This window comes from Erinaceus europaeus, chromosome 8, assembly GCF_950295315.1.
Source record: "Erinaceus europaeus chromosome 8, mEriEur2.1, whole genome shotgun sequence".
Taxonomy (NCBI): domain Eukaryota; kingdom Metazoa; phylum Chordata; class Mammalia; order Eulipotyphla; family Erinaceidae; genus Erinaceus; species Erinaceus europaeus.
The window spans coordinates 40,329,142-40,343,931 of NC_080169.1; the positions used below are offsets into that span (position 1 = coordinate 40,329,142).

The 14,790-nt window shown below is 41.7% G+C and overlaps 1 long non-coding RNA gene across 1 annotated transcript in view; it reads left to right on the top strand.

Moving 5' to 3' along the window:
* LOC132539775 (uncharacterized) overlaps positions 1-14,790 on the top strand; it is a 335,788-nt gene that overhangs the window by 121,325 nt on the left and 199,673 nt on the right. Inside the window, exon 2 of the long non-coding RNA XR_009551073.1 lies at positions 11,006-11,025. This is a non-coding gene — a long non-coding RNA (uncharacterized LOC132539775). The remainder of the gene's footprint in view (positions 1-11,005; positions 11,026-14,790) is intronic.

Sequence of the window (14,790 nt, forward strand, 5' to 3'; positions counted from 1 at the left end):
TCTAGAAACATTATGGAAGGATAACTTTTATACTCTTTAATAGCAATGGCTGGCACATTTACATTGCTATTTATTACCTCGCTAGTTTATAATGTTTTTTAAATAAACTATCTATATTATAGAAAATAGAGATGATGTCCTTTTTCACCTTGAAGTAAACTTAGCAGAAGGATTATTGATAATGTGATTTTCCAGAATATACCTCTTTTAAAAATAATAGCAGTTCATGTATCATTATTAATTTACAATGGAGTACTAAATAACTTGAGCATTTAGTTATGAAATATTTAGTCTTTGAGCCTGTTTCAAGAAGAAAAAATACTTTCTCAAAAGGAACCTATTAGTAGGATGTCAGTAACTCTTAAACTAAATGGATTCCAACCTAAGAAGATGGTGAAACACAAGCAATAAATTTAGTCAGTGACAATGGACAGAAGCCCCAACACAGTGCTGACACAGTGCCATGGCCAGTGATCTGCACAGGCACACTGTGGACTCTACGTGGATACAGACTGTGCTGGTGTGCAAAGCATCATGGGTAGGCTGAATAGACCTAAAAGGACAGCCAGCCAGAACTCTCATGCTCTTTGCCTGCAGCTTCTTCTCCTGGTCAGAAGCACGTCAGCGGAGGTGCTCCAGGCATCCATACACCATGTCTACTTCTCCTGGGAACTGAATACATGTGACTGCTAGCCAGTAAACTTTTAGACCCCTCTATAGCCATGAGCAACCTTTACCAGAACGGATAATTGTTTATCATATGGGACTAAACTTTTGATAACTATATTCAGGCCTTATGGACCTAGTATACTCTTAACCTTTGATGATAAGTGCTTATTTTGCCTTTTACCTGTTTCAACCTAAAAAACCTTGTATTGTTTAAACCAGTTCCCAGCTCCTGCTGTGAATCCCTTCACTACCACAAGCAGAAACCAGCACTCCCAAAACCTTTTTAAGTTAATTTAAAACAATGAACCATAGTAAGGAGATCATAAAACACCAATTTAGTGAGAGCTGTGTTTATGTAAAGATGTAAAGACAGACTTCAGTCTGAAAAACTACTGTTTATAATTGCTTTTTTTACATCACCACTCTAAAATTCTATTATAAGTTGTTCAGTTGCCTTAACTCAAGGCATGTAATTTACCATAGATTATTTAAAATTATGACTTGTTTAGGGTGTGTGTGTGTGTGTGAGAGAGAGAGAGAGAGAGAGAGAGAGAAAGAGAGAGAGAGAGAAAGAGAGAGAGAGGTGTTTAATCCAATATGCCTCTCTTATTACTCCTCATTCTAATAAACCCTTCTGCACAACTGCATTTTTTAAATAGTAACGCTGTCAAAAACAATGCAAAATAATTACTTCCACAATTAAAATAACACTGCCACATTGACTTCTACAGTATTTTTCCAGGTAGTTTTACAATTAAAATGTACATTTCATCTTAGACATATGGAATAAGTTATTGGTGCCAAAAATAAGTCTTGAACCATAGATGGCTGTATCTAATTGTTATTACAGAGGTAAATTTATACCATAAGAAATGAATATTATTGGCAGTTGGTTAAGCACAGGTGGCACAAAGCACAAGGACCAGCGCAAGGATCCCAGTTCAAGCCTCCTGCTCCCCGCCTGCAGGGGAGTCGCTTCACAGGCAGTGAAACAGGTCTCCAGGTGTCTCTCTTTCTCTCCCCCTTTCTGTCTTCCCATCCTCTTTCCATTTATATCTGTCCTGTCCAACAATGATGACATCAATAACTACAACAATAAAGCAAGAGGGAATAAATAAATAAAAATTAAAACAAAGAAATGAATATTATTGTATAGGAAGACTTTCTCAATTGGTTAAACAATAACTTAAGTAAGAACTAATTTATTTGCAGGATCACTCATTGTTCACTCAAATTTCATATTGTACCATTTTTCCTTATTTTTAATGAAGTGTTTTTACTCTTCATTTTTTTTTACATTTTCTATTTATTTATTTCCTTTTGTTGCCCTTGTTTCATTGTAATTATTATTGGTGTAGTTATTGATGTCACCATTGTTGGATAGGACAGAGAGAAATAGAGAGAGGAGGGGAAGACAGAGAGGGGTAGAGAAAGACAGACACCTGCTGACCTGGTTCACCGCCTGTGAAGCGACTCCCCTGAAGGTGGGGAGCCGGGGCTCGAACAGGGATCCTTGCACCGGTCCTTGTGCGCTTAAGCCACTGCGCTACCACCTGACCACCTCCTCTTCATTTTTCAACTACTTACTATTACTTGGAATATATATTAAGTTTCCTAGCACCTCAGAAGACCTGAAATACGTACCTTTGAATAATGTTTAGTTAATCAGCAAGCAACATGCAAGTTGCCTTCCCCCTCACTTCCCAAGGTCTATCTTTGACTGTATTCTCTGTGTGTATTGGATAAATTACAAAGAAGAAAAGGTCTAAACTACCAAATCACCAAACTGATGCTGATGTATTCTAATTCCAAATAAAAGAAGCATCACTATTTATTACACTATACCTTATCCTCCCAACCGATTATTTACATTATCTAGGGTCTTCTCAAGTCAACTATAGGGTTCAGGGAAGAAGACAGGCATATATTAAAAAAAAAAAAGATTTTTCCCCCACCAGGGTTATTTCTGGGGATCAATGGCTGAACAATGGATTGTATTGGATCGACCTTCCCGTGGTGCATCCCGTGAGTACCCATTCATTGGAGAAACTGATGATCCTTCCTAGCCGACTGAATCCACATGGATCCCAGTCACTTTCAAAGCCAGCAACAAGCACCTCCTGCCAGCTTTCAAGCTGTTGGTCCTGCTCTTCGAGTCCTCCAACTTAATGTTGAGGGGCTGTCATTTGCCAAATGCGTTCTTATTGGTCAACTGGCGATACAGCATCAGGCAGATGTTATCTGCCTACAAGAAACACATATAGCAGTCGATGAAGCTGCTCGATTCACCATCAGTGGATTCAATTTAATATGCTATAATCTCTATCCTAAACATGGCCGAGCCATCTACGCCAAATCGTGTCTTGCGGACGTTTACCACACGGCCTCTTCGACCTTCTACGACTCCATTACTATTGGAACTATTCAGCTCATCAACATATATAAGCCTCCCAGTGCCCCATGGGATAATGAGGTCCTGCCTAGCCCGAATCACCCAGCCGTTTACGTTGGAGACTTTAATAGTCATCACCAAGACTGGGGATATTCCTCCACTCGTGCTGACGGCTCTATCTTAGCCGACTGGGCTTCAGTAAATGACCTCTCCCTATTATACGATCCCAAACAGCCAGGCTCTTTTCACAGTGCTAGATGGAATAAAGACTCGTCACCCAACCTGTGCTGGATTAGCACAGTCAATGGCCAAGCCTTTCCCACTACGAGACAAGTTCTTAAGATCTTCCCGCACAGTCATCACCGCCCAGCTATCATCCACATTGGTCTCCAGCTCCCACTGATTCTACACTCGGAGAAATTAAGATGGAACTTTCGGAAAGCAAACTGGCGTCTGTTCAGTGATCTTACCAACAAATCTATTCCTGCAATTCCAATTAACTCTATCCCCTCTGAAGATTCCTACAGGCGCTTCCGCCAAGCCATCTTCAAAGCAGCTTCCCAAGCCATTCCTCGTGGGAGACATGCTAACTATACGCCTTGTCTTGATGCTGAATGTGAGCAACTACTAAAGCAGTATGATGAGTCAGGCGACCCAGATGTGGCTGACCATCTCATTGCCTCCCTGGATGCAGCACGCCAAGCCCGCTGGCAACAACTCACGGAAAGTCTGAACTTCACCCACTCAAGTAGGAAGGCCTGGAAGCTTCTTGACAGACTGGGTGCCGGTAGCCAACCCTCTCCCGTCTCCCATCCTCCCGTATCTCCAAACTCAGTGGCCAGTCACCTAACTCAAGTTGGACATGCTAAGATCGACCCAGTCTGGAAAAAAGAAATTTCCCATGAGTGGTCATCCCACTTCCGTTTATCTTGTCCATCTCCAAAATTCTCTCCCTTTACACTGTCTGAACTGGAAGATGCTTTGAAGAGGGTTAAACCAGGAACAGCTGCTGGCTATGATAACATCACCCCAGAACTCATTCTTAACCTGGGTCCCGCGGCAAAGAAGTGGCTCGCTGCATTCCTGTCCCACATCTTGGAATCTGAGTCTATGCCCAAAGTTTGGCATCGTGTGAAGATTATAGCAGTTTTGAAACCAAAGAAAGACCCAACACTGGCCGCCAGCTATAGACCAATTTCTATCCTCTCCGTGTGTTACAAACTCCTTGAGAGGCTGCTTCTGTCACGTATTTCTCATCTTACAGAGAAATTCCTATCACCCGCCCAAGCTGGTTTCCGCCCAGGAAGATCTACCTGCGAACAAGCCCTGGCCCTCTCAACTTACATTGAGAATGGATTCCAGAAGAATTTAAAGACCGGTGCTGTCTTTGTTGATCTCACAGCAGCCTATGACATGGTCTGGCACCTTGGTCTCCTTGTCAAGATCTTCAACACTATATTGTTTCTTCTCCAAAACAGAAGATTCCGGGTGCATCTGGGTGACAAGTCTAGCAGATGGAGACCTGTCTCAAGTGGCCTCCCCCAGGGCTCTGTTCTGGCTCCTACGCTATTTAATATTTACATCAATGACCTCCCAGAAACTTCTTCAAGGAAGTTCATCTACGCCGATGACATCTGCTGTGCAACTCAGGCATCCAAGTTTGACATCCTCGAGGAAACACTCACGAAAGACATGTCTCTGATATCTGATTACTGTAAAAAATGGCAACTAATCCCTAGCACTGCAAAAACGGTATCATCTGTTTTCCATCTACACCATGCCTCGGCCTTGCGTGAGCTTAATGTGCAGCTTGGCAGTACAAGAATCCGGCATGAAGCCCAGCCAGTCTATCTTGGCGTTACTCTTGATCGCACTCTGTCATTTCACAAACATCTCATAAAAACTGCAGCAAAGGTGGGCGCGAGGAATAACATCATTACAAGACTGGTCAGCTCCTCATGGGGCGCGAGCGCTTCCACACTACGATCATCATCTCTGGCATTATGCTATTCCACTGCAAAATACCGTGCCCCAGTATGGTTCCGTAGCCCCCATGTCCACTTGGTCGATTCCAAATTATATTCCTCCATGAGGATAATTTCTGGAACCATCAGTTCCACCCCAGTTCCATGGCTGCCAGTTCTTAGCAACATCACCCTGCCAGATATTCGTCGGGATGCGGCATCATCTAAGTTCATTTCCCACGTCTATGCTCGATCGGACCTGCCAATATACACGGATATCTTCGCCCACCCTGTCCAACGCTTGACGTCTCGTCACCCAATCTGGTCCCCTACACCTACACTGAACTTCTCTGTTCCAGACTCTTGGAAACAGAGTTGGCAGTCAGCTGAGGTAAAGAACAAACACCTCATCACAGACCCCTGCAAGCGTCAACCCGGCTTTGACCTAGCACGTTATGATTGGGCCCTCCTCAATTGCTATTGAACAGGCCATGGCCGGTGCGCCGCTATGTTCCATCGCTGGGGAGCCAGAGACAACAAGAATTGCCCCTGCAGCTACAGACAGACTATGACCGACATAGTCAATGACTGCCACCTCTCCAGATTCAAAGGAGGTCTCGAAACTTTACATCAGGCTCCACCTGATGCTGTTGACTGGCTACGGAAGAAGGGCAAATGCTAGAAGAAGAATGGCTGAACTGTAAATCCAAATCTCCTAACAATCTTTTAATCTTTTCTTTTTACTTGTTATGACAGAAAGAAATTGAGAATGGAAGGTGGGGCAGCGGTGCACCATGTTAAATGCCTAAGACAAAGCTCAAGGATCCTCAGAAGGATCCTGGTTTGAGCTCCAGTTCCCTACCTGCAGAGGGGTGCCTCACAAGTGATGAAGCAGATCTGCAGGTGTCCATCTTTCTCTGTCCCTCTCAATCTCTCACACACCTCTCAACTTCTCTCTGTCTTATCCAATCAATAAAAATGGGAAAAAAATGGCTTCCAGGAAGAGTGGATTTGTTGTGCAGGCTCTGAACCTGAGCTTTAGCCCTGAAGAAAAATAAATAAAACAAAAGAAAAAAATAAAAATAAAATATAAAAGAAAGAAAGAAAAGAGAATGGAAGGGGAAGTAGATAGAGAGAGACATCTTCTGTCTTGCTTCACTGCTCCTGAAACTTCTTAGGTGAGGTCCAGAGGCTTGAGAGTAGATCCTTACACATGGTAATATGTCTTACAGGTGAATATAAAATGATTATACTTTGGTATATTTTATTTTACCTGCTATACAGATAATTTTATTCTTTCAATTATAACATTCTGTTTCCTCTTGCAAGAAAATTAGGACACTATTTTTCTTAACATTATATGACTTTTATGGGGCTTTTAATCTAGCTTTCATTCAAACCTGATATTCCTAGTAGAATAACATATTCTTCAATAGTTATTTTCCACCAAAAATGCTGAATTTTTCATGCTAGTGTTTTCTAGCCTTTAGTGTTTTTAAAGAATTCAGCTGACAATCACATGGGATTTCCTTATAACTGACTCTGATTTTTCTCTAGCAGTCCTCAGAATCATCTATTTGTCTTTGATTTTTTTTTTTTGTCATTTTATTATATATCTTGCTGCACTTAAATTCTGATTGATCTTTACTGGAGTTCACCAAGTTTCCTGAATTTGAGATCTACCTCTTTCTTTAGTTAGGGGAAATTCTAATCTATTATTTCTTCAAATATGAATCCAGTCTCTCTTGTTCTTCCTCTCTCTTTCTCCCTATCCTTCCTTTCTTTCTTTCTTTCTTTCTTTCTTCCTTTTGTTCCTTTCTTCTTGCACCCCAATGATACAAATGTTGTTTCTCTTGACATTGTCTCACAGCTCTCTTACTTTGTCTGTGTTTGTTTTGTGCTTGTTTCTTCTTTTTAGGGGGGTTGGAGTGGGCTGATGGATTAGAGGATTTCATCTATCTTTGTCAGCCATTAAACCAGCTCCCATTGCTCCATGCTGCATTGCTGATAGTATGGCCTATTTACATAATTATTGTTTTACCTGATCTATCTTCTTTCTACCTCAAGACCAGCCCTGCATGCAGGGTATGTTAATCCCACCAGTTAAAACCATTGCAACAGTTGCTAAGGATTCTTCCACCTTCCCAGCATGCTTTTTGCATCTCTCCACCCCCTTTCCTAGCCATCTCCATTTATGACTTGCCACTTCCAGTTTTATCTGATAAAACCTACTTCTGTTCCTGGTTTTGTTCTTTTTTCTCTCTTGTGTCCTGACCTGGAGAAGGGCTGGTGTGCAGAGAGGGAGGTGGCCATTGCGGTTTGGCACCATGTGGCTTAACCCACTGTGCTCACACCCAACTCTGGGGCATTCCCATGTGAATAAAGAATTGTATAACCACACCGTCACAAGTTCCTGGATCCTCTCTCCCGCCCGCAACACTAGCCTGGCATTCTGGTGCACCAATGTGGGACTTAACCCACTCAGCCCCCAGATAAGTATACAGTCAATTGGCTCTCTACAGTCTCATGTTTAACAAAGGCACTGCGGTTCCTTTTCTCCCTCTTCTTATTTTTCTGAGGCCTCTCCACCATGGGTGACCTTCTCCTTATGAAGAGGTTTCTCAAACACTCTACCCTTTTTCCATGACACAGGTTTTCTGTCTCTGGGATATTTTGCTCGGGGCCACCCTTGGATTCTTTTGACTATGGTAGCAGCTTTCAGGAGATATTCAGGGCCCCCTCCCAAAAGGCTAAGGGACCTTGAGGCTGCAATCCAAGATTTAAGGTAACAGGTCATTCTGCTTACCCAGCACCATACATGCTTTCTAGAGAAAGCAAAGTCTGCCCCAATCCTGACCCACCATAAGTCCTCTACATGTCACCCAGAGGCTTTCTATCCAGCAGAAACTTCTCCTGCTCCACCCCCTGCCACTATGCCAATATACACAGAATATCTTTTCCAGCTTTGTGACTGAGATTTTCCTCCAGAATAAGTCCACACATTCCCAATAAACATTACCCCCAACAGACAGAGACCTAAGGCATGGTACCCATATTCCTCCACAGATCTTAAAGAACTTCGTCAGGCAAATAAGGAGTTCATGGTCCATGGACCAGATCCATTTTACAAGGCCTTCTCCAGAACCTTTATACCCCCTTAGACTGGAGGGACATAGCTCATGTTACACTCCCATACCTGCTCTTACTTCAATAGGAAGTATTTTTCAGAGACAAATGACTACAGCAATCCCACAAGAACAGTCAGAACCAGCTTAACTGGGATTTTAAGGCCCTTTTTGGGGTGGGACTCTGGGAGACAGGACTTCATCAAGCAGAAGGGAATTTTTCCCTTGGCTATTTTGATCAGGTATGCCTCTGTGCTTTACAAGCATGGGTTAGGTTAACACCCCCTCCCCACGGGAGCAGCCTCAGCTCCCATTCTCTACTTTGCCAAGAACCTGATGAATTCCTAGCTAAATTCATTACCAGGATCCAATCAGTTTTGGAGAGAATGATCTCTGATCCTGACACCCGTTTTCTCCTCCTGTGTTCTATTGTCTGGAATGGCATGCTTCCTAACTTCCATCAGGCATGCTTCAGTCTTAAAAACGAGCACCCAGACACCTGGATTATAGCCACATGGGAAATTGGATCAAGCTCTTATTAGGCAACCATTATGATGCAGGCCTTTGCAGCTGCCCTAGATAAGAAAAAGGGGGCTTGCTTCCAGTGTGGTCACCAAGAGCATTGGCATAACCAATGTTCAGAAAATAAACCACGACCCCACTTCCAGTCAGGGAATCAGAGGCCCCAATAGTCTTGCCCTTGATGCCAGAAAGGTTTTCATTTGAGGAAAGGTTGTTAGTTTGAGTTTCATAAAAATGAAATGCCACTGCATAATTTAGATTTAAATAGGGATTTAAACTAGGTTCAGGGCATCTCTCAGCCCCACCTTCAAGAAGGAATCAAACGGGTAGCTTTTCTTCCATAAACAAAACACCAGCCCGGGACCCAACCCATTGCTCTGCCCAACACGCCATGTAACAATAGCAAAGTGTGAGCAGCAGGAGGAGCGTGTGGCATGTGGGAACTCACAGCATAAAAATAGCTGGTTGGAGCAAGTGAACGATGTAGATTCAGAGCCTGAGATTTTGTGGACCACTCCTGTTTTACAAAGGGGTCACCCTACTATGACAGTAAGGATTAGTAAAATTTCTTTTAAGTGTTTGATTGATACCAGAGCAGACAAGACAATTTTAAGGCAAGCAGAGGTCCCCCAGATTTGGGAACTCCTTCGAGGAACACATCTACATGGCATGGGGGGATTGACACAAGATTTCCTCACATGAGATTCACTTGTGTGGGAATACCCCAACAGGACTACCGGACACTTTCATCCTTTGGTAGCTGATATTAGCACAAACTTACTGGACAGAGATCTTCTGGAATCTCTTCATGTAGTAATATCCTCAGACGCCTCTGCAGGGCACCATACCCACTCCTGCAAGACTTCTAGATCTGATCAGCACTCCCAATACTAACTGCCACTGTTCGTAACTGAACTCCCTGCTTAGATTGGCTTTCTAAAAAGCCTGTGGCACAGTGGCCTTTGACTAGGATAGGATAAAAAATTTTAAAAGCTCTTCCAGGAGCAGTTGCCCTTGGGACACATTCACCATTCACAGAGCCCATGGAATACTCCTGTCTTTGTGATTAAAAAGCGCTCAGGAAAATGGCACCTCCTCCAAAATCTCCATGAAGTTAATAAAATCATGCAGGTTTGGGGATTCCCCCAAAGGGGTTTGCCTTTTGCTTCTGCAATTCCCATGGGAATTCCAATCATAGATATTCATATATGGGATTGAATTTTCTCTATTCCTTTGCACCCACAGATTGTAAAATTTTTGCCTTCTCTGTTCCTTCTCTTAATAACACCAGCCCTGCCAATAGATTTTAATGTGTGGTACTGCCCCAGGGCATGGCCAATAGTCCTACAGTTTGTCAAGAGGCTGTTAAATCTGCCCTTTTCCCATACATTCATAAGGGCCTTAAGGTTTTTCATTATATGGATGACATCTTAATATGGGGGAAATTAGATATAGATCTCTCTGCCCTGTGTGATTTTCTTATCCCTGCCTTAAAGAAAAACAGCCTTTAATATAGCTTCTGAGAAGGTACAGCTAATTCCTCAAATATCTTTCTTAGGCTCAGTTATTTCTATAATGTAGATTGGTCCCCTAAAGACTTCTGTTACTTTTCCTTCTAATCTCAGTTTTGCTTCTTTACAATTTTTTTCTTAGAAACTTAAATTGGCTTAGGTAGTATCTTTATCTCCCCACTAGTTGCCTCCAACCCCTGTTTGATCTGTTAAAATAAAACAAACAGCCCTCCTCAAACAGTACATTAACTCCCAAAGCCTCCTTGGCAGTGGAAAGGGTTAACCAGGCTCTCCAGGAAATGCACCTGGTTCTACTCTCCCCCTCCTCTCCAGTAAATATTCTAATCTTTACCTCCACTCCCACAGTGGTGGGGTGCTGTTGGGGTCTCTGGCGGGGTGATCTCCAGGGGAAAAAGTAACGGACCGGTTCTTTCTCACTCACAACGGGATGAAAAAAAGACACCAGGGAGACCTGCAGCGTGCTCAGACCTCAGAACTTAAGTCTCAGGTCTCATTTATTAGCAGGTGTACATGAGTTAAATAGAAAACCAAACAAAGGGAATTATTTAAATATGTCAGAAATTACAGGTTTCTTAATGATCAGCTTGCCCTTATGGTAGGGGACTGGTATGACAGGAATTGATGAGATACAAGACAGTTATTCTGCATGATGCAAGCAACTTAATTATCCAAAGGTATTTGGGAGAAGCATAGGGGTTAAACCAGTAGGGTGAGCCAGAGAGAATATGGATATCAAAAGGCCATATAGTTTGGAATTTCTCTTGTCTGGGGTCTGAGGTGTATGATGGAGTGTGTGATAAGGTGTGTTCTGTGATCAGAAGGTAAGGTGACTTTGAGTAACTGAATATTAAAGTAGGTGGCCATGTAGCCTGCAGTTAATGGGAAGAAGTATTGGGGTTTCTGTGGGCCTGTGAGTCAAGAAGGAAAGAACTAAGTCCGAGCTTCTCTGTCAGGTTTCTCTGGTGGGGTGATCTCCAGGGGAAAGGTAATGGATTGGTTTTTTCTCGCTCACAACAGGGGTGACACGAAGTAAAAGACACCAGGGAGCTCCTCTGCATATTAACTCAGAAATCAGAACTCGTTTATTAGCAAGGTGGACATGAGTTAAATAGAAAAACAAAGGGAATTATTACTGAAATATGTCAGAAATTACAGGTTTCTTAATGGTCAGCATGCCCCTAAGGTAGGGGGCTGGGATGACAGGAATTTATGAGATACAAGACAGTTATTCTCCATGACACAAGCAACTTAATTATCCAAAGGTATTTGAGAGAAGCATAGGGGTTAAACCCATAGGGTGAGCCAGAGAGAAGATGGATATCAAGAGGTCATATAGTTTGGAATTTATCTTGTCTGGGGTCTGAGGTGTGTGATGAAGTGTGTGATAAGGTGTGTTCTTCTGTGACCAGAAGGTGACTTTGAATAAGTGAATCTGTGGCTATGTGGCCTGCAGTTAATGGAGGGAAGTATTGGGGTTTCTGTGGGCCTGAGAGTCAGGAAGGAAAGAACTAAGTCTGAGTTTCCCCCCTTATGCTCACCTTGGTTGAGAGAGACTTACCAAGAGGTTATCTTCTCAGACCTCCATCCAAGGACAAGGGTGGTTCTCCCTAAGCTCTATCAGGCTTACACATAGTCCCAACACTTCTCCCCTTTGCTCACCTCGGTTGAGAGAGACTAACTAAGAGGGTATCTTCTCAGACCTCCATCCAAGGATGGGGGTAGTTCTCCCTAAGCTCTATCAAGCTTACACATAGTCCCAATAGGGCACTGTGGCAGAATCATGGCATTCTCAAATGGCTTCATATGCCAGTAGTGGGAGCTCCAAGACTTCTTACCTAGATTGATGCCTTAGCATCAATGGTTCGTCAAGGCTGAAGCAGGTCTACCTCGGTCTTAGGAAAAGAGCTGGATTCAATTATTCTTCCTTTTTCTCTCACAGATTCAGAGTGGCTCATATGCCACTATTTTCATTTTGCCATAAGTTTAATGGATTTTCCAGGACAATTAGATAATCCTTTTCCTTCTAATATATTGACAGCCTCTTTACCTCTTTTGCATCTACTAGTATCTAAACTTTTTTTCTCAAGATCCTATCCTGTTTGCTCCCACAAATTTTACTGATGGTGGCAAGAAGGGAGCTGCTGCCCTTATATATTATACAGATAAACAATGTCCCATGTCTCTCTTTACTGAGCTTCCTGATAACTCCTCTCAGTACAAAGAACTCTATGCTTTTCTCCTAGCCTTATAGCTGTACCAGAACCTTCAAAATTTTTTTTCTGATAGTATGTATAGTGTTAACTTACTTCCATGGCTTGCTCATTCTTATGTGAGAATTGATTACAACCCACTTTCTCCTCTCTTAATTCAAATTGCCTCTATATTCTGTTCTCAAACCCAACCACTGTATGTTCAACACCTTCATTCTCACAGCCCTCTTCCTGCTCCCCTGTATGAAAGGAATGCTGCAGCTGACAACCTCAACCTCCTCTCCTAGCCTCTGTCTCTAATCCTACTGACTTTCATTCCTTAACCCATCTTAATCTTAAAGGCCTTCGAGCTTGATTTCCTGATATTCTTCTGGCACAGTTGAAACATGTTCTTCCTACATGTTCCTCCTGTGTAGGTCTAATCAAGAAACCTGCTGTTCAAACTCTTGGGGTTAACCCCTGAGGCTTAAAAGCCAATGTTCTTTGGCAAATAGATGTCACCTACTTACCCAACTTTGGCAAACAAAAATATGTGTTTGTCTCAATTGATATCTTTCCTAAATGTATTTGGGCTACAGCTCAGACTTAAGAAAGCTTTAAAAAGCTTACAATCCATATGCTCTCCTGTTGTGCTGTAATGGGTATACATCTTCAACACAAAACAGACAATGGGAATGCTTTTACCAGCAAACAATTTAAAGACATTTGTTCCCTCTGGAACATTAGTCACACTACAGGCATTCCCTATAATCTACAGGGACAAGGCATTGTCAAGAGGGCCCATCAAACCCTGAAGGCTCAATTACATAAAGAAAAAAGTGGAATATACCCCTCCAATATCCAGCTGGCAAAAGCCTTAACTACATTAAATTTCTTTAATATTTATAAAAACTCAAATCAACCTATTATTTTTCATTTGCAAACAACATTTACCCTCTCAGCTACTAAGGTCAAATGGACAGACCCACTTGTTAAAGTTTGGAAAGGGCCTGACCCCCTATTGACCATGGGGAGGGATTCTGCATGTATGTTTCTGCAGTATTACTCAAAACCTGTCTGGCATTATGCCTACCATTTCCAGCAATACCCTCATGATGGCACTGCTATCCCTGATGAATAAGAAACACTGCAAGAGGACTGCTTGCAGGACACACCCCAGGACCCATAATACTACATGGTGGGTTATAAAAAATCTGGGTCACAGAACCACAAAACAAAGCCTCCCTACTGCTTCTCTCTTCCACACCCTTGCTCTCTCTGAGAGAAAAACTCTGAGTTTTTCTCTTCCTGTGTGTTATAGACTACATGTCATGTGTGTGTTTCAAGTTTGGTAAACATTAACTTTAAGGTTAAAAGTGTAACTTTGAAGCTATAGTCTTACCAGGCAGAGTTAAATGAAGGAGTTTTCAACACAATTCTTGTATATGTAAAATTAATTTGCTAAAGTAACTGAGTAGTTAAGGTGAAAGTCTTAATATTTAATGTGACAATTCATCATTTCCAAAATTAAAATACAAAGTCTCTATACAGGACATTTTTGGAGAGCCCCCAAAAGTGCCCTGTGATCTTGTGGAAATTAATCCACACAAATCTGGCATCAATCTGACATTGTGAATGTTCTAAAAAAAATTGTCACTAACATGTGTTATCTCTCTAACTCACCTGAGTTTGTTTAAAGTCTAATGTAAAAATTAGTTTAAAATCAATATATCACTAACATGTGTTAACTCTCTAAGTAACCTGAGTTTTTTAAAGTCTAAGGTAAAAATTAGTTTAAAATCAATATATTTTAACTAATCCTGGTCTTAAGATCCTGCACACATGTAGGGTGTTTCTTCTTCTTAAAAGGGTGTAAAAAAAGGTAGAAAAGACGCTACTGATATGTAAAGTTCTCATATACCTTATCAATTAAAAAGGTTGAACCAGCCCAGGTGAATGATAGGTCACATAATGGTTATGCTAATGATTCCCATTTTTGAGGCTTCTAACAATGGTTCTTCTCTTTACCTTTCCACACTTTATTGATTTAAATTTTTTAGACAACCTTAAAATCATACTAGAAAGGCCTTCCAAAATTATATAGATACTTAAACCAATTATAATCATCGAGTTAACAATAATAATAGTAAACTTCTAACTTGTTACAAGTTTTATTTTTTTTTCACAAGTAAGTGAATTACAGCTGTCAAGTCTTCACATGAAAAAGCATTTGCTCATATGGTAAGATATTAAACTATATTAGAACTTCCCCTATATACAACTTATGTAAATTAACAACAATATTCACATATTTTTCTACACTTAATTGGTGTATCTCATTTTGCCACTATAGGCCTGCCTTTGTCAGCCAACAATTTAAAAGCTTTATTCCTTTAT